This window comes from Canis lupus, chromosome 13 (assembly GCF_011100685.1).
Source record: "Canis lupus familiaris isolate Mischka breed German Shepherd chromosome 13, alternate assembly UU_Cfam_GSD_1.0, whole genome shotgun sequence".
Taxonomy (NCBI): Eukaryota; Metazoa; Chordata; class Mammalia; order Carnivora; family Canidae; genus Canis; species Canis lupus.
This window is the reverse complement of record NC_049234.1, coordinates 25539359-25560539: the sequence shown is the minus strand read 5'-3', so window position 1 is coordinate 25560539 and position 21181 is coordinate 25539359. Positions and strand designations below refer to the sequence as shown.

The following is a 21181-nucleotide window of genomic DNA, read 5'->3' as shown; positions in this document are numbered from 1 at the left end:
GGCTGACCCTTTGGCTCACTGAGACTGCCTTGGTTTCTCAACTCCTTTTCATCCCTTCTTTGATGGAGCTCTTCCCGCTGCCACTGTCTGACACGTTAGCAATATTAGAGGCTCAGAATGATTGCTCCTAGCCAAACGTTTGCTTGGTTTTGAATATATTCTCATCTTGCCATACTGGTTGCTGGCACTCTTGTTAAGCTTCTCTGTGTATGTGTGCGTGTGAGTGTGTGCATTTGAGCATTTGAGGGTGTGTGTGTGTGCTCTTTCCTTTTTTTTTTTAAGATTTTATTTATTTATTCATGAGAGGTACACAGAGAGAGAGAGAGAGAGAGGCAGAGACACAGGCAGAGGGAGAAGCAGGCTCTATGCAGGGAGCCCGACGTGGGACTCGATCCTGGGTCTCCAGGATCACGGCCTGGGCCAAAGGCGGTGCTAAACCACTGGGCCACCAGGGCTGCCCCTCCTTTTTTTTTTTTTTAATATTTTATTCATTTATTTGAGAGAGAGAGAGAGAGAGAGAGAGAGAAAACCAGAGTGGGAATGGGAAGGGGCAGAAAGGAGAGGGAGACTCCCCACTGAACAGGGAGTCTGATGAGGGGCTTGATCCCAGGACCCCGAGATCATGACCTGAGCTTAAGGTCTATGCTTCACCGACTGAGCCCCCCGCCCAGGTCACCCTGTGTGCTCCTTTATAAACCACCCAAATTTTTAATCCTACACCTCTCTGAGGAGACCAGCTCTAGCGAAATACTTGTAGTGTTTTACCCAAAGCTATGGTGTATCGGTCTATTGTCAGCAGTTTTCTCTCGCCACTTGCTATCTGCCTGAACTCTGGTAGATCAAAGTCCAGTTCTGGCAATAAAGGGTTTGGGAGCATGCCTCTGCTTGAGGAGGGCACCAGAGATCCAGGTCCACACCCTCTTCCTTATCTCTCATTGTTCTTGTTTCCCTTCTCACCTGATACTTGTTCAGTTTATCGGGCATCTTTTATTTTCAATCAGCTTTATTGTGGTATAATTAACACATGATAAGTGGACATAGTTAAAGTGTACAACGTTAAAGTTTTACACATGTATGTATCTGTGAAACCAGCACCGCAAATCAAGTTAATGAACGTAACCATCACCCCCGAAAGCATCCTGTGCCCCCTTGTAATCTCTCCTCTCCTTGCCCCCTTCCCCACTAAATGTCAGTTTGAATTTTCTAGAATTTTACATAAATGCAATCAGATAGTGTGTACGCTCATTTTGGAGGGTGATTCCGGCTCTTTCTTGTTAACGTAACTATTTTGAAATTCATCCATGTTAATACAGGTCTATTCATGATTATTGATGAGCACTATTCCACTGGAATAGTGGAGGGACCACAATTTGTTCATCTATTCAGTGTGGATGGATACATGGCTACTCTTAGTTTTTGGGTTTTAGTAAGTCCTTTTATGTAAAAGTCCTTGTATGGACATATGTTTTCATTTTTCTTCAAGATCCAGAAGAAGGGCACCTGGATCATGTGGTAGGTGTATATTTAATTTTTAAAGAAACTTCCAAATTGTTTCCCTAAGCGATTGGACCATATTTCATCCCCACTGGTGGTGTGCAAGGAGTCTCATGGCTCCGCATCCTCACCTCCACTTGGTGTGGGTGTTCAGATCTTAGGCAGTCCTCTGGGGGTGTGGCGAGATGGACAAATGAGCCATGCTTTGTGCTTCCCCCGTAGTATGTATAGCCAGGTGAAATAAAACTAAAAGACATACCAGAACTGATGTTGAAGAAGCAAAATCCATTCAAAATACACCAGGAGAAGAGGTTATGGCAGACGGGGGAGCAGGGGTGGAGCTGGTGGTGAGGGTAGGTTTGTGGCTATGATGGGCCCAGGAAATGTATCACTCTGGGTGATAACGTGCCAACCGAGAGTGACCCTGAAAGTCTGGCAAGTAGTCTTTTTATAATTTTGCTATTGTCCCATTTTAAATAATATAACTGGGACGATGGCCTGTAGGGTAAAGCCTTAAAATGTGGTCTCTCTTAATAACTCTTTGATATCTCCACTTATCAAAAAGTTCCTGAAGGGGTCTGGACTGACTTTGAAGGAGGGAAATGATGAGCTTGCCTAATTTCCCCAAATTTGGGGAAGGACTAAATTCTCACGCTCGTACTCTTTCAGAACCTCCTCGTAAGTGGCATTGCCTCCTCATCCTATAACCTCCTCCCTGCATGATTCCCTGCAAGTCTGATTTGGGGCACAGTGGGTCTTTCAAGTGGGTCTTCCCTGAGAGTGGGAACCCTGTCTGTGTTCCCCGTCTGTACCCCCAGCAATAAGCACAGTGCCTGTGTTGGTTGCTGCCCAAAGATATTTTTAGAGCCACACCTGCTGCCAAGGGAAGCCTGCTTTGGATGCTGAAGTCTTCTCTGCTGATGCTTTGCTTGCTGGCTCCAGCGGAGATTAGGATGAAGGGAAGAAAGCTAAGCATCCTGGATCTCCCGTGGTGTGCCGGGCATTGTGATAGAATCACCGCATAGGTCGTCCTGTGTACTCTGCATCGTGATGCCACAACAGAGCACTTGTGGTTCCCATCCGCTACGACTGAGGAAATGGAAGCTCGGAGCGCTCAGGACCCTTGCCCAGTGCCACACAGCAGAACGGAGATCTGGACTCGTACTTTCCCCGGGACTTTAAAGCCTCCATACATAAGCCAGATGTGCTGAGATCATTGACTTAAAAGATACTTAGCTACCCTGCATTAGGCACTCCCCGCGTGGCAGGCCCTGGGGAACGATGAGTGATTTGGGGAAAAAAGCTGCAAGGGAGGTCGGGGGAGGTTTGGGGAAGGACAGCAGGATGAGGAGAGAGGCCAGAACTGGCTTTGAAGCGAGTTATCCACCAGGCTAAGGAACATGTGTTGAATCTGTGGGTGGCAGGAACACAAACAGAAGGGTTGTGTTCGAGTAAAGAACAGGATTGGACTTCGAGCATCCAGCAGCAATGGGCAGAAGATAGAGGCAGGGGAAGGGCAGGAGGTAGGAGCGGCGGTTCCAACGCCACCCAAGACAGAATAAAGATGGTGAGGAGGAGGCGACTGTAGGACTGAGCCCTTGGGCGCAGACCTTGTGTGACATGAGCTCCGTGCGCTCACTCATGGAACATTCAGGATGACTTTACCAAGTAAGTGCTGCTATTACCCTCATTTTCCAGGCGAGGAAACTGAGGCACAGAGAGATTAACAGCCATCACTGTCATGATGGGACACACCTAGAAGAGATGCATCCTCTCGCTCGGGCTCTTACAGCCAGTGGATGGCATTGGAACCTACATATCCTGGATCCAAGGCTGGCACTCCTTTTTTTTTTTTTTTAAGATTTGTTTACTTATTTGAGAGAGAGAGAGAGAGAAAGAGGAGGGTCAGAGGGAGAGGAAAAAGAATCCTCAGGCAGATTCCCCACTGAGCACGGAGCCCAATGTGGGGCTCGATCCCAGGATCCCAAGATCATGACTTGAGCTGAAATCAAGAGTTGGATGCTTAACTGACTGAGCCACCCAGGTGTCCCTGAAACTGGCACTCTTTTTTTTAAAAAAATATTTTATTTATTTATTCATGAGAGACACACAGAGAGAGAGGCACAGACACAGAGGCAGAGGGAGAAGCAGGCTCCATGCAGGGAGCCCGACGTGGGACTTGATCCCAAGTCTCCAGGATCACGCCCTGAGCTGAAGACAGATGTTTGACCACTGAACCACCCAGGTGTCCCAAAGCTGGCACTCTTAACCTCTGGGCTGCATGCTTTTGTTCTCTCACCAGATCACATCAGATCACAGCCCTCCAGGGAGTGGAAAAAAAATCTTTGTGTTGGTAAAGACTACCCCCTGCCCCTCCACACCCCATCCAGATGTTTAAGACCTTCCTGTGCCGTCTGGTTAAACACCTCTAGTGACGAGGGCCTCCTGCCCTGCCTTATCCTGTTTGTCCAATGCACTGCTTTTGGTGCCTTCTCTGAGCCTCGGCTGGCCCCGAGATCGCACCTGAGGGTATAAACTGCGGCTGCCGGGACAACCTGGGACAAAGTCCGGTGGGGAGTCCGTGTGTGTTCTTTGCCCGCAAATCATCACGAGGTGGCCGAGCCCATGCTAATTGGCCGCATTTGAACTATAACAACATTCAAACCCAGCAAGACAATTAAAGCTGAAAATGATCAGCTGGGATTAAAAGGATTCAAAGGGTAATTGGTTCATAACAAGCTACACCGCTCCACGTAGCAGGAAGGGTTGACGGGACTGGAATTAATTATATTGGAATACTTGTTTATTTTTATAGAGTCTTTTAAAATCATTGGATTTGGCCACGTTGTGCCTTTCCCGAATACCCTGGGCTTTGAGTAACTGCCGGGGATTTATCTGCCAAGTGCAGTTACTGCTGTTCTTGGAAACTACGAAGGCACGAAAACACACTCGCCATTTATCAGCAAGATCAATCCTTTTATTGCCTCTGTAATAATGATGCCTACATTTGTATAGCGCTTGTAACGTTTTCAAAATGCTCTTACATACGTTATCTCACTCTGTCTTCCCAACGACCCAGGGAGATGGTTCGGGGCTGGAATTCCCACTAAAACTAAGGCAGAGGGAAGTGAACCACACAGCAGACTAACAGGACAGCTCCGGCTGGAGCCCAGGCTGCTGCCTCTCCTCTGTGCTGTTTGTCCTCGAGGACTGAAAAAGATGCATCTTGTGTGCGAGGTGGGCAAGGCCTACCCTGCTGTCAAGAAGAGAGAAAGTCATTGTGGAGGTTCAAGCGGAAGTTGAAACTCATTAATGAATTAGCCGTTTAAACGGAGAAACGGTGAAAGAGGGCATTGATTGGATAGGAGGGGTGCTTTTGGCAGTGGGGCTGCTACCATTAAGGCCTAAGCGAGGAACTTAGGTTTGGAGTTAGCGGCCTTGGGTTTGCGCTCTGCTTCTTCCCTTGCACGGGGTCTGTATCTTGTCCTCTGCAATATCAGTTTTCTCTTCTGTACAATGGATCTAGTGAGGACCTTCACCAGTGTTATGGTTAAGGTCGAATGACAAGTAGCATGTGCCAGAGCCAGGCAAACACAAGCTACTTTTGTCGCTGGCATTTTTCTGTCTGACGCCCCTATTTTAACTGACTATGACATAATAATGGCCCTTTATGCAGCCTGTTTCCCAAAGACTTCACTCCCTTTATCTTAAAGTGTGTGTATCTCTTAAAGATTTTATTCATTTACTTGAGAGAGAGAGCATGAGCAGCAGTGAGAGACAGAGAGAGAAGCAGACTCCCCATTGAGCAGGGAGCCTGACTTGGGGCTTGATCCCAGGACCCTGGGATCACGACAAGAGCTGAAGGCAGATGCTTCACTGACTGAGCCACCCAGGTGCTTCTGAAAGTGTGTTTTAAATATGTTTTCCAATTATAATAGAATGAGTTACTAGCATTTTTTAATTTAAGGAAAACTCTTCTGGACAAGCACGAGGTGAACCAACTACCTTAAACCAAACAACACCTAAAAGATGTGCCTTCTATTTCTGGTGCTTGTACTATTCCCAACTTTTGGTGACAACCCTGACCAAGTTGGCCAGCCCTAATGTTTGTTCTGGGGCTGGAGTTTTCCAGAACTCATGAATGTAAAGCCACAGGATATAGAAAGTCCACTTCCAGATTTTACAGTCCAGTAAAAGGCTGTTTTTGTGCAGTGTGCTGTGGATTAACCCCTAGCAGACAGAAAGTGGTGTTCTAGGCATTGTGCAGTGCATGCAAAAATAAATGGGAGTTAGCTTGTCTCCCAGGAGGTGCTTAGAATCTAGTTGGGGAAAGAAGAGGGACACACATGAAGTGCTTAGAATATTTGACTCTCTTGGAGCTCTGGCCTTGTGTCAGGAACCAGGCTTGGCCTGCAATAAATCTTACCTCTTTTCACCCGATGAGATAAATACTGTTGCTCTTACCCTCATCTTATAACATAGGAAACTGAAGTTTAGAAAGTTTTAGGGCCTTTCCAGAGAAACTCCATCCATCTCTGAAGACCATCCTCATACCATCCAAGTAGTGATGCTGTCGAACTTAATCAGTGGGCACCCCAGCCAGTCCCAAATCTTGGGTTCATGGTCCAAAATATCATTAACCAAAGTGCAACTGAATAGATGGCTTGCAAAACAATTCACCTTAAGGAAAGGCCATGAAATGACAAGGGATGAATGACAGTGACTTCTGGGGTGTGACTGGCCTGGCTTAAAATCCTGGACCCAATACTTACAGCCTGAAACTTGATGAGCTGCCTTGGAATTAGTCTTGACATCTCAGTAAAGGAGGGAAAATGTTCTTACATTAAACAAGATAACCTTTGGAAAGCACCTGGCACCAAGAGACCAACAGGTGGCTCCTTTATTCTCCTTCCCATTTAGTAGCTGCTCACTGGCAGCCCCTGGTCTTGAGTCCTCTGCTCTGTCCCAACCATACTCACCCCATGGTGCTTTATCCACCCTTTCTTTGTAGATTTTATCCTCAAGGTGTCCTGCTCACCTGCTTTGAAGCTTGCCGGCTGGCTCCTGGCTTCCCTCTTCCGATCCCTGGTATGTTCTTGGTCCAGGAAAGATTCCATATGCCCACTTTCTTGCACGGTCACTGACAGAGTCCAGGACCCAACCTTGACAGTGGCCCTTAGAACATAGAAGTGTGTTTACGTTTCACAAATGTGTTTGAATTCCCCAGACCTGGTGTCAGAGAAACTGGAACTTCAGCATAACCTCCAGCAGCCCAGACTGTCCCCATGGGGTGCCATTGTTGTCAGGAGGTTTGTCCTTCAGCCCAGCTGAGACTCAGGAGGACCCAGCTAAAGAAACCAGGCCTGGCATTGATGGATTCAGAACCACCTGTGAATATGCTGAGCTTGTTTCCAAATGTTTTATTGTCACAAATAAAGCTCCATGCACATGCTTGTGTGTGCAAGGAAGTGTCTCTGGGGGTACATCTTGGAGAGGCGTTGTCAGGTAATAGATGGGCACACCTTCAGGTTGACCTAGTGCTGCAGAATGGCTCCCGGACTGGTTGCAAAAATGCACACTCCCTCAGAATCTTTGAGAATTTCTTTGTAACCCACCTGCTCTTGCTATTGTCTGACTTTACATTTTTACAAACCTGATGATGTGAAAGGACATATCCTTGTTGGTTGAATTTGTATTTCCCAGACTACTAGCGAAGGTGAACATCTTTACATGTGCTAATCAACCAGTTGTGTTTCCATCTACTTTCCTGATTTTTTTCTCATTTTTAAAAAAAATCAGGTTGTGTACTGTTTTCCTGCTGGTTGCCAAGGAGTCCTTCCTGGCTTGTAAACTGCTGACTTCTCACTGTGTAGTCACGTTGTGCTCCTGTGTCTCTTCCTCGTAGGAGGATGCTAAGCCCATCATGGGGGCCCTGATGTCATGACCTCATCTAAACCTAATCATCTCCCAAAAGCTCCACCTCCAAGTACCATCACACTGGAGCCCAGGGCTTCGACAGCTGTATTAGGGTGGAGACACAAACGTTAGTCTATAGCAAAGAAATGTATAAGGAGGTTCTGTGTGCCTGACACCCAGTTTCCCCCCAAGGTAACCTCTTGTCTAGCTATCGTACAGCATCACAACCAGGAAGGTGACATTGGTTCAATTACAGAGTTTATTCAGATTTCACGAGCTATCCATGCCCGTGTGTGTGCAGTTGTATCACAGATTTGATTAACCACTACCACAGTCCAGACGCAGAGCTGCCTCATTGTCACTCACGCCTGCCTAATATCCATTTCTAGCCTGGGATTTTTCATTTTGGAGCATCCTAAAGACAGTGCTGGCTAAACCCATTTTATTTCTCTGGAGGACTTGAAAAGAGTGAATTAAAATCCACCAAGTTTGATCTGTATGCAGTCTAGGAGACAGTGAGTACACACTCCTGACTGTAGTGCACCTGGCTTGGAGCACCGCTCCTCACTAGCTGGGCAACCTTGACTCACCTCTTGGGGCCCGGTGGATACAAGGGGGTGACACTGGTGGCGAGGAGAGGCCGCATTGCTGTACGGTGGCCAAGAAGTGCCTGGTGAGTGATAGTTACTATAATCGAGGTTTTCTCCTTTGGCATCAACCTCATTACCCCGATTGTCTTCCACATGAATGGAAGTCCCGGCTGTTCGGGCCCCCTCTTGCCAGGCCAGCTGACAAGCATCTTATCGAGGAGGCTCTTTATTTCCTTTCGGGCTTCCTCCTCCACTTTGCTCCCCTGTGGGAGCAGTAGCTGTGGCAGAGGCCTCCTGAGCTCATTAGCTGGGGTCTCCCACCTTCCTCCCCCTCGTGTTTCACACGTGCCCGTTTCATGTGCAGCTTGCCAGGGAAGCCGCTGGCCTCTGCTGTGTGGCTGGGCCAGCCCCGCCTGTGCCAGTGCTGACGTGCTGGGTGCCCTTTTAAGAGGAGCACCATGGTGTTGTGGTCCCGGATCCAAGCAGGGAGGGCTGAGCTGGAAGAGCCAAGAGCATCCTTCCTGGGGGAGCAGCTATTCCGGGAAGCAAACGCTCCGGGCATCTCATTAGCATAATCTCAGGAATTAACGGCTTGATTGATGATCCACGTTTCCCCACAGTTTTCTATAAATGATAATGTATTAAAACGAGATGGAGGAAAGAAAACATGACACGACATATATTATTTAGGTGTTTGCAGAGAGGCTGACACACAAACACACACGATTTATCAACAGTCATTTTTTGCACGGTGTTCTGAGCCCCAAGCCTCCAAGATGTGGAATTAATTTCATAGCAGGTGATTCTAGGCTATTTCGCATGGGCCATCTGTCGCTTCTTCATCTACCTTTCTGCTGTTACAATAATTAATCATTTCAGGGACTGCCTTGGCCCCAGAAAGTCCATTCCGACTGAGAGCTCTACATGAGTGGATAACACACGAGTATTTGTTTCGAAGCAGTGTGTTTTCATGAAGCAAGTGTGTTCAAATGTTTTTCTTACTCATTTTTATCATCCACACCAGTGACTCAACAGAGAATGTTAGATTGTTGTTGCTAAAACTGCTCATATTCTTCCTTTGAAGTTGAAGAAACCAAGTTCAGAGAGGTTATTTGAATAGTCCAGGGTCACACGGGGCATCTGAGAGATCTGGGACCAGAACCCAGGCCTGTCAGCTTTTCATGACTTGGTCCTTCTGGTTCTTGGTCTGGAGTGGTTCTTCCATGGAAAGGAATATCACCAGAAATAATAAGAAAGCCCTTGAAACCCAAGAAGTAGATCAATGTGGGACATTTGAGGCACAATCAAATTAAGTGCTACAAGGCAATGATTTATTCATCCCAGAAATCAAATATCATCATGCTATAAGATAAAATTCATATTAGAAAAAAAATCAGCTCTTTGAAGGAATATGAGTCATTGGTCTATTGTGCTTGATGTAACAGTGGAAGAGATAAAATACCAGGCCATTTAATTGTCCAAGATACGTTCGCCTACGGTGTTTGTTGTTTATTAATGACACAAATAGTTATTGACTGATTATTTATGCCAGGCACTGGGCTAGGTGCTGGAAACACATTGATGAGATCCTAACACTCATGGAACTGATATTTTAGGGGAGGAACATACAATGAGGAATTAAATAAACACAAATTGGGATGGTGCTCCAAAAGAGGTAAGTGGGGGCAGGAACAGAGAGAAACTGGTGGCATCCTTCCTTGCGTGTGAGGGTGCCTCTAGCTGGGCTGGTCATAGGAGGTCTCTGGGAGAAAACCACATTTGTTATTGGACCGGGAAGGATGGGATCCGTACCCATGGCAGTGGGAGTGAGAGGGTTTCAGGTAGCAGGGGCTGCATCACAAGGGCCCTGGCGGGAAAAGATCAGCATGGCAGAGATGGAGTCAGGGATGGGAAGGTTGCTAATGAAGAGGTTCAGAGAGCTAAGTGGGAGGCAGGTTGTTCAAGTCTGCATTTGGCTCAAGGCAAGCCACTGGTGGGGTTATAGCAGGGGAATGCCAGAGTCTGTTGTGCACTTTATTATCCCCATTTTACAGATGAGGAAACTGAGGTGCAGATAGATAGTGTAACCTGCTGAAGGCCACCCAGCTTTCTGACTCCAGAGTCCAGGCTCTAAGCCAGAGGTTGGCAAACTATGTCCTATGGGTCAAATCCAGCCTATTGTCTGTTTCTTGTAAATAAATTCTCACTAGGACACGGCCATGTCCATTTGCTTACATTTTGTCAGTGGCTGCTTTCCCACTACAAAGACAGAGTCAAGCAGTCATAACAGACCCCATATGACCTACAGAGCTTAACATATGCAGTCTCTGGCCCTTTACAGGGAATGTTTGCCAATCCCTCCACTAGCCTGTAGCCTCTATGGGGAGGGATCATGTCTGCCTTGCTACTGGGATTTCCCCAACATCACCGGTGCCTGGGATGAGCCAGGGTCCAATAAACATCTGCTGAATGAATGGGGAATTGGGGGTGGGTGCACAGAGCCAAGAAATCAAAGGGCCAGAGATTGAGTGGATAGACTCAGCAGGAGAGAAGAAGCACTGGTAGGTGAGCGCAGGTTCTGCTTGGTTACAGTGGGTAGACCAGCTTGGCTGGAAGGGAGGATCAGGGCGGCAGGCTGGAGAGACCCCCTGGGGGTCGATTGAGAAGAGCCTTGAATGCCACCATCATTAACTGCTGAGACCTTTAAGTGGCTGAGTTAGCAGTCGCAGAGGCTCTGGAAAAGACCTGCTTTTCCAAGACGAAGATTATAATTGGTTATTGATGTCCTATTTGTATGCTAATGCTGCTCAATAAAGTAGCTAAACCATAATTAACGCTCCAGCTTCCTCTAAAAAAAGCCCACGGAAAGGTCAATGGATTTCATATAATAAATTATTAAATAATGGGAAACACAGGAAGTTAGGCTTCTTGGCTCTAATCTTTTTAGGTTTTATTAACCATCATTTATTAAAAGCCCTGACAATGTTTACATGTTGCTACTGCCAGCTCCAGAAATTTTTGGAGTTGGAGTCAGTGTTGAGTGGAAAAATATATTGTTTGCCAGACTTCATCTGTTTGGAAATCAAGACAGCATTACCTCTGTGATCTGACTTCTCATTGCTTTGTGTCAATGTGAAGTCAAATAGTGCGGCAGGGCATTGGCAGACCTTCTGCTGTATGGAAACCATGATGAATAACTCTGTAATGCCAGTTAGATTTATCTGCTAATCACAAAAATACACCGGAACCCTTTGTGGGCAAAATTCTTACTCCTTTCCTGCAAATTCTGACAGAGGGAAGATCTCACTCATAAAGAATGAGCCGGGCAGAAAAGAAGCTGATGAGCTCGGGCTCTGGGGTCAGACTGTCTGGGTTTGAACCCCTGCTTCACCTCTTGGTATCTATGGATCTTGGATTTAGCTCTTCTATGCCTCATTATACCTATGAACTACAATATAGGGGGATGAGGGATATTTAGAGCACAGAGATGTGGTGACTAAGAAAATGTTCTGGACAGTGCCTGGCATGGAGTAGATGTTCAATGAGCATTAGACATTATCACTAATATATATATATATATATATATATATATGTATATATATATATATACACACATACCTATATATATATACCTATATATATACACATTTTTTTGAGAGTGCATGTTCATGAATGGGGGTGGGGCAGGGCAGAGGGAGAGGGAGAGAGAATCTCAAGCAGACTCTGCACTGAGCATAGAGCCCAACATGGGGCTCGATCTCACAATCCTGAGATCATGACTTGAGCCAAAATCAAGAATCAGATGTTTAAGTGACTGAGCCACTCAGGCACCCCTGGCATTATTATAACTGTAAGGTTTAAAATGCTCAGGGCCAATGACCCATAATGAGACTAAATGGATTGGTAGGTTTATTAGGTTTAAATTTCCCTCCATTCATCCATCAGTTTGTTGGTAGTTTACCTACCAACACTGTATCATGTTTTGAGAAAATGCTAAAAGAATATAAGCCGAGGTCATCCTGGTTGTCAAGGAATTTACAATTCTTGGTGAGGAATCAATTCAAGGGCAACCCAGAGTACTACTAATCAAACTCACTTGTTCATTTATTGGGCAGCTACTGTATTTCAGGGACTAGGTTGTGTACTGGTGACATAGGGATGAATTGGAAAAACATTTTGATTCACAGTCTAGTGAGGCCTAGACAGGAATTTCAATACAGCGTGTTAGAATCAATATTATAAATATTTCCCCAAGAAGGATATGAATACATTTGGATTTTAGGCCTTCCTCTAAATCATGAGATTTTTGTCAAATTTCTGGCCTTAATTTCCTCATGTCATATTTGAGCCTGAGACATAAAAGTTGTGTGCTACACCCAAAGACTCACTCCCTAAGAGTGCAGAGTACTTTATACAGAATCATCACTCAACAATCAAATGATTGATGATCAGCTTCCAAAAAATACATAGCAATGATGAAAATCATATAGGTTTGTTAGAATCACACATAATCCTAGTATCTTAACATAGTAACTCTAACTCTGTATGAACTTTCCTTTTGATCTTTTTTCCCATCATGTTTTCAAGCACAGTTTTAGCTGTAATTCCAATTAAAGGACACACATAGTGATTTTTTTTTAGGACCAGAGAATCACATATTAAACATAATCTCAGTTCAGAACACACTCTAATTTTTCGAGTCCATAGAATTGTGTCCTAGTGTTCTCTGTTTGAATTCAGCCCTACATAAGTGTTTTGACATTGCTGCTTGGTTTTAACAAATCTGGGTATCATGGTTGTTGCTATTGAATGTAGGAGTTGGCTGGCTTTGCATCTGTCAAACACCGTGCATTCTGACTTATTTCCAACTATGTGAATTTTCCAACAGTAGAGGAATAGAGGGAGTAGGCAAAGTCCATGTTGGCAAGGTCTCAGATGTCACTGAGCCCTTCTTTTGGCGTTGGCCATGAAAAGAATGTCAGAGGAGCATTGCTCTGATAGTCATGGCTGGCTGACTCAACTCATGTCTTGACCACTTTAGATGCCACCTATGTGTACTTGGTGGCAGAGGTGATACTATAGCCACAAAGTGAGAATTATCATTTACAAAATTAATAGACCATTTTTAAGAGTAGATTTAGGTCTCTAGAACAGGTGAGCAGAAAGAGTGTTCCTTATGCCTCCCCAATCCCACCCACAGTTTCCTCTATTGTTATCATCTTGTATTAATTTGGTATATTTAAAGAACCAATATTGATAACATTATTATTAGCTGAAGTCCCAGAGAGTACATTAAAGTTCACTCTTTGTGGTGTACATTCTATAATTTGGACAAATGCATAATGAATGACATATGCTAGCTTTACAGAATTATACAGAATAGTTTTACTGTCTTAAAAATCCTCTGGGCTCCTTCTAATTCCCCCTTCCGTCAATCCTTTAGGTCCATGGCCAACCCCAGTCATTTACTGTCTTCATACCTTTGCCTTTTCCAGAATGTCATATACCTGGAACCACACAGTATGGAGCCTCCTCAGATTGTCTTTCTTTGCCTGGAAAAATGCATTTAAGATTCCTCCATATGTTTTCACGGTTTGATAGTTCATTTGTTTTTATCACCGAGTAATATTCCACTGTATAGATAAATCACAGTTTGTTTATCCGATTGTGTATAAAAGGACATCTTGGTTGCTTCCATGTGTTAGCAATGATGAATAAAGCTGCTATACATATGTGTGTAGATTTTTGTGTGACCTAAGTTTTCAACTCATTTGGGTAAATATCAAGGAACACAACAATTGCTGGATTGTGTGTTAAAATTTTTGCTTTTTTATTTTTTGACTAAAAACAGTCTATGTATAAGAGTTCTCTACAAAGTTATATAAGAACAATTTTTAAAATAAATTTACTTTTTATGGTGTTCAATTTACCAACATACAGAATAACACGCAGTGCTCATCCTGTCAAGTGCCTCCCCCCCCAGTGCCCATCACCCATTCACCCCCACCCCCCACCCTCCTCCCCTTCCACCACCCCTAGTTCGTTTCCCAGAGTTAGGAGTCTTTATGTTCTGTCTCCCTTTCTGATATTTCCCACACATTTCTTCTCCCTTCCCCTATATTCCCTTTCACTATTATTTATATTCCCCAAATGAATGAGAACATAAACTGTTTGTCCTTCTCCGATTGACTTACTTCACTCAGCATAATACCCTCCAGTTCCATCCACGTTGAAGCAAATGGTGGGATATTTGTCGTTTCTAATGGCTGAGGAATATTCCATTGTATACATAGACCACATCTTCTTTATCCATTCATCTTTCGATGGACACCGAGGCTCCTTCCACAGTTTGGCTATCGTGGACATTGCTGCTATAAACATCGGGGATGCAGGTGTCCCGGCATCATTGCATCTGTATCTTTGGGGTAAATCCCCAACAGTGCAATTGCTGGGTCGTAGGGCAGGTCTATTTTTCACTCTTTGAGGAACCTCCACACAGTTTTCCAGAGTGGCTGCACCAGTTCCCATTCCCACCAACAGTGTAAGAGGGTTCCCTTTTCTCCGCATCCTCTCCAACATTTGTGGTTTCCTGCCTTGTTAATTTTCCCCATTCTCACTGGTGTGAGGTGGTATCTCATTGTGGTTTTGATTTGTATTTCCCTGATGGCCAGTGATGTGGAGCATTTTCTCATGTGCATGTTGGCCATGTCTATGTCTTCCTCTGTGAGATTTCTGTTCATGTCTTTTGCCCATTTCATGATTGGATTGTTTGTTTCTTTGGTGTTGAGTTTAAGAAGTTCTTTATAGATCTTGGAAACTAGCCCTTGATCTGATACGTCATTTGCAAATATCTAAATGTGAGACAAGATTCCATCAAAATCCTAGAGGAGAACATAGGCAACACCCTTTTTGAACTCGGCCACAGTAACTTCTTGCAAGATACATCCACGAAGGCAAAAGAAACAAAAGCAAAAATGAACTATTGGGACTTCATCAAGATAAGAACAATTAAACTTGAAACATTTCAGTGTGTGGGGAGGAGGGTCTGGTGGTAAATGTATGAGTTCCTACTTTCTTGCAACATTAAGTAAGGGGATGGTCTGGCAAGTACACTCCACAAAAACTTTCCAGATCTAAATACTTAAGTAATACTGTTTTAAACTCTATTACATTAATAAACTTTGGCCTTTCTGCCATCCAAGAAGCTACTTGAGCTACAACACTTTCTCTGTAGGTAAGGAGCACCCTTTATTGCCATATGTGAAAAATGAATAAAAATTCATATAAAATAGGGGTGCCTGGGTGGCACAGTCTGTTAAGCATCCTACTCTTGGTTTTGACTCAGGTGGTGATCTAGGGGTTGTGAGTTCAAGCGCTGTGTCAGGCTCTGTGCTCAGCATGGAGTCGCTTAAGACTCTATCTGCCCTGTTCTCTCCTTCTGCCCTCCCCCCTCAAATAAATAAATCTAAAAAAAAAAAATCCATATAAAATAAATATAATAGAAGTTAGGTTAAGTGTGACCCATATCTCATTTTACCTCATTTGATTATCTTTAGAGAGAAATCAGTGTGATGAACATTAACGTTTTCATGACTTGGTTTTAACAAATACTGAGGTTTTGCTACTGCTGTTTTATCCTTCAGTTTTTTGCTTTATTATTTTAAAATAAATTTTGCACATCATATTTACAATATTTGCAATGGCTGTCTACTATTGTATATTACACTTAGTGAATTATGTTCCTAAAATGTTTCCACTTTTGGATAGTAAATAATACCACAGTGGATATCTCAGACATTAAAGCTTGTTGGTATTTAATAAAGGCTAATATATGAAACTTTTCCTCCCACAGATCTGGTACAATGAGAGACAAGTGTTAGATCGGATGGATGGAGAATCAGGTATTGGCCATATGGGTTTCCTCATATTTCCTCCCCTGAATCAACTTCACATCTTTTCTTGCTCAGCATAGAACAAAACAAGTCTCCTGAAGGCATCATGGAGAAAGGGAGTCCAACGTATGTCTGAAGGCTCTTGTTGGGCTTCATGTCCAAATGTACCCATTTCTGGGTCCTTCTATCTCAGTTGGGGCAGCATGAAAGAGGGAGGATTCTGATTCTTCTAGGGTATGAAATTTCCCCCTATAAAAAAACCCCAAGGACTGGGAGATAAATGGCCCCCCCCCTTACAAAAGATTTTGGATTAATCTCCAGACGAGGATTCCTGAATCAAAGAGCAAATGCAATTTTATGGCATGGTGCCAAATTGCTTTCCAAAAGAGCCGTACCTTTGTATGTTCCTACAAACCATGAATGAAGCCGCCCAAATTTTAAATTGGCCAAATTGCTTAAATACTTTTAGCATTATTGTATTCCAATAATAAGATTGCTGAACAGAAATCGTTGACTGTTCCCTGGTAGAGCTTGCCAAAACCCAACTAATCAAATTGGGTGTTAGCACCCTTATACAGACAGTGGGGGCTGTCTGAACTGAATCAGGCACCAGTTGGAAAGCATGAAATTACTGACTTTGTTTAAATCTAACTGCAATTTATCTGAAAGAACAGCACTGAAAGGTGACATTTGTCTTAGTGAGTTTCCCATTCATTTCTGGAGCAGGAGTTCATCAGTCATGCAGCTCAAGTGCATGATACACACAGATGAATATTTATTATAGATGATGGAGTATCCTTCTGGCAACATAATACACTTCTTTCACTTGAAAAGGGAATTCGAACAGATCCATGATGGACTGCTTGTGTGACTGTGGGGGCCTTTCACCTACCTTCCTGGGAAATCTGTGGAGAATCCGCCATTTTGGTTAAGGGAGAATCCACTTGGTTAGTGTCAATGGGTAAAATGATTTTTTTTAAAAAAAGATTTTATTTATTTGAGAGAAAGAGAGTGAACAAGAGAGAGAGAAGGGACAGGGGGAGGTACAGAGGGAGTAGCAGACTTTCCACTGAATAGGGAGCCGGACAACATGGGGCTCCTTCCCTGGACTCCAGGATCATGACCTGAGTCTAAGGCAGATGCTTAACTGACTGAGCCACCCAGGAGCCCCTGAAAATGGTTTGAAAACATCATGACTAGTTAAATTTAGTTAACTACATTTGGAAATTAAAGAAATGTTGGAAAATAGTTGCTACTTCAAAAATAATTCATTACTGGTTGATGAAAAACCCAGTTATATATTTGAATTCAACCAATAGTTTTAGAGCATATTGGTTGTTTGAATGTAACTGAATTGTTTGACTCTTTGTAAGTTTGTATGTGAACAGACAGATTTGGCCTGATTCACAGAGTTTCTCTGCATTCAAAAAGGATCTTAAAATAAAGCATGCATTTCCAACATTGATCTGACACTGGAGGTTAAGTGCTTCTTTCTTAGGAAATGCAAGATCAAAGACAATGAAATGACAGGAAAAATATACTCAGAGCATCATTTTTTCTTTCTAATTTAGAAGCCACTCCTCTTCCCAGGAGAGCTGAGCAGAAAAATCACTAGAAAAATAGCTTCCTTGTGCCCATTGAGCTACCTTTTGTTTTCTTTTGATGACCGATGGGAATCTTGTTCATTAAAATTGTATGGATGCCTTCTTCTTTCCTCCCACTGTTTATTTACACATGAAAAATAGATGATTTCAAGAATTCAAACATCATGCCTTCCAAAGCTGCTGAAAACATCCATGAACAGTCATCTGTGTTTGCAGAACGATTGGGACTTGCCTAAAATAGACAACGGTGTATTCAAGTGGGTATATTTGTGGAGGTGTGGACAAGGCTGGAGATCTGAGGAAATGAGGAAAAGCAGCATTGCAACAAACCTTCCTTGTCTTGTTTTAACAAAGAAGAATCACTCTCTCTCCCCAGTCTCCAGACACATGCCTTTCCCATTATGTGCTAGATGGAAGTTACAGGAGGTACAGTGAATATGGGGAGACTGAAACCAAAAGTATGGCCATTGAGGAAGATTAAACTCAACTTGACCTCGAAGGCTGATGGAAAAATGATGATTAGAAAGAGGATATGCATATCTAAATTGCATTTTATCTCTATTACAGTCTAACGACATTACTAACATTGCTGTTTGATAATTCGTCAATGTGAAAATGTGTCCACTTATCTCTGGCTATAAAAACAATCATTGATTCAGCCCCTCAACGTGGGTCTTGCCAAATTTTCATGGGCAGATGGTCAGACCATTGAATCGGGGTTGGATCCAAATTACCTCCGTCTTTCCTCTATCTCTCCATTTCTCCTTTTCTCTTTCTTAACAAGCATTATTGTGTTCCTGCTACATGTTTAACATGGTCTGGTGTTTGGCTGTACAGACTACTAATTGGTGATTATGGCCAAGTCACTGAAAATCTTGGAACTTTGGTTTTTCCTCCTTAAAAGGGGAATGGATTATGCCCTGAGTAGCTCCCAGAGTTGTTGAGAATCACAAAATACAAAGCATTTGTAGGCAGTAACGGGCTATAGAAACATGAAAATCCAGGTTGCAATTAGGCTACATTATTCATTTAAGTGTTCATGGAACACTCACTATGTACTAGGCAATGAGATGAGTTTAAGGTATGTGAAAATTAATACAATGTACTCCCTGTGCTTTCTACTTTTTCAGTCCAGTGGGGGAGATGGATGTATAAAGAATGTAGATAGTGGAACTGGTGTTGGGAAGTACATTGCATATTGACAAAGGAGCATGTATCAAGGTATAGAGGTGGGGATGGTGAACGGCAGCAAAGAGTCGTCTTTTGCCTGGTGAACATTGCTGTTTGTTTGTCTAGACTCCACCCCTGCATCGCTGTATTCCTTGTGACCTGGGCCAACCCAGGTGGGGCCTGTCTAAATGATCCTGATGGATGCTGTTGCTGTTACAGAATCATTATGTGGTTGCTGATGAGGGAGAGAGGTGAATCAGAGAAGCTGATGAATAGTGTAGGCCTGAGATCGACTTGAGAAAATGCCATTCTCTTGCATTCATCCCTTTTGCTGGTGATTTGGTGTACTTCTGATGAGTGAGGTGACCTAATAGGCTCTGTTCAGAGCATGGACTTACCTGGGCCCTGGGAAAAAGGAGCACCGGCAACAGCTTCTCAGATTGCACAGTTAGAGCTCTCCTTGGCCCCAGGACACAGACCTTGTATTAGAACAAACAGAATGGAGTTGAACAGATTGGCTTCCACACACACTGTATGATCTAGAGCAAGTTACATAATTCTATAAGCCTCAATTTATTATTTGAAAAATGAGAGTAATAATAACCGCAGCCCTGTCATGTGGCTGCTGGGTTACAGTAGTGCTTAACACAGGGTTTCATACATAATAAGCTCTTAGTCAATGCTTCTGTTGCAGGGATTCCTTGTTTCCTAATTTTGAGAGACTTAGCAGGGGGAGAGGAAGAAAAATGGTGTCATCTTTTCCATGGGTACGTACCACTTGCTTCTTTTAAAGGCAGGTTTCTTTCTTTCTTCTTCTTTCTTTCTTTCTTTCTTTCTTTCTTTCTTTCTTTCTTTCTTTCTTTCTTTCTTCTTTCTTTCTTTCTTTCTTTCTTTCTTTCTTTCTTTCTTTCTTTCTTTCTTCTTTCTCTTTCTTTTATTTCTTTTTTTTTCCTTTCCTTCTTTCTTTCACAAGACAGCAGTCAAAAGGTAGATGTTTCAGCTGTTAAGCCAGCTGCTACAAATGAAATTTTCCTGCAGGTGCTTCTGTATGGTTTGCCCAGTGGGTGTTTCCAGGGTGTACTTCCTAGCCTGTGTGGTCTGTAAGGTCCTCTTTCCAGCTGAACAGCCTGTGCTGTGTTGTAAGCAGCCCCGAATCTTAGTGGTTTATAACAGCAGATGTTGGTTTCTTACTTATGCTGCCCATCCACTGGGGGTTGGCAGGGGATGCTTGGATCGTCTTGGTCCCTCAGGGATCCAGCTGAGAGATGCTCCATGAAATTGGTTCCATGAATCTCAAGGCAATAAAAGGGAATGTGATAGATCTTGCATTGGTTCTTAAAGCTTTTCCTGGAAGTGACATAGATTACTCTCACTCACACTTCACCAGACAGAGATGGGAAGGGTGATCCCGCCCTGAACTGGAAGGGGTGGAGAACTAGAAATATTTGGTGAACAGCACTGATGATTCTCAGGGCCTCCAATGGCCCTTTCTCTTTCTTCCTTGATCATGGAAACCTGACTTTATTGGGATTGCAGTGTGTTGAGGGGACAAATCACTGTTGCTCTAATGAAGTCATGGTGATTCCATTCATCTTTGCCAAGGTTGGTCTAGACTACAGGTGAGCATGTGATCAGCTGTGACCAGTATCCTGCTTGTGGAAGTTCTGGAAAAAGTCTCCCCCTGATAAAGGGAGAAAATGGCACAAAGAAAGATTTTTTTTAAAAATTGTTGTTGGGCAGCCCGGGTGGCTCAGCGGTTTAGTGCTGCCTTCAGCGCAGCCCAGGGCCTGATCGAGTCCCACGTAGGGCTCCCTGCATGGAGCCTGCTTCTCCCTCTGCCTGTGTCTCTGCCTCTTTCTCTCTCTGTGTCTCTCATGAACAAATAAATAAAAACCTTAAAAAAATAAATTGTTGTAGTCCCCTTTCTCCCTCACCTCCCATGAGATACTGTACCTGTTACTGTTACTGTGTGAGACAAACTATTATATTATTTAATCCTCTCTATGTCAAAATTCTGTATTTTTGGCCAACATGTCTGAATCTCATTTTAATGAGTAGGCTTTATCAGTGTTTCCTAAACTTGCCTAATCATAAGAGGCATTTATTAAAAGGAGATTCCCAGGCCTCTCCCTAGAAGATTCCTAGTAAGTAGGTTAAGGGTGGTACCCAGGAACCTGCATTTTAACAAGTGCCCTGAGGTGATTCTCGTGATTAAAGTTTGAAAGACACTATGCTAGATAAATGTAAAAATCTTCCCTCATATTTTTTAAGCAGGAGGCTGACTGTTGTTTATGAATATATATTTGCATGTGTGGTTTGCTTATTTTTAAAGACCCATGGCAGCAGTATGGAAGGTGTTCTAGAGGAGTTGGAGAGTGAGAGCAGAAAGAACTGAAGTCCAGGGGAGATGACATAAAGCCTCAGGCCAGGTCAGGAGAACCAGGCAGGTGAAGAGAAATTCCATACATCATTTGGACTTGGTGACTCACCAGATTTGAAAAATAAGTAAAGAACT

The 21181-nt window shown here is 43.6% G+C and overlaps 1 long non-coding RNA gene across 2 annotated transcripts; it reads left to right on the top strand.

Moving 5' to 3' along the window:
* Positions 1 to 5330: 5330 nt before the first annotated feature.
* On the top strand, positions 5331 to 18082 carry LOC111098447. 2 transcript variants are annotated; one of them, XR_005368653.1, is made up of 4 exons: positions 5340 to 5387; positions 6506 to 6582; positions 15853 to 15901; positions 17638 to 18082. It is a non-coding gene; the product is annotated as an uncharacterized LOC111098447 (long non-coding RNA). The 2 variants fall into 2 exon arrangements; XR_005368654.1 differs by lacking the exon at positions 6506 to 6582 and having other exon boundaries at positions 5331 to 5387.
* The last annotated feature ends 3099 nt before the right edge of the window (positions 18083 to 21181 follow it).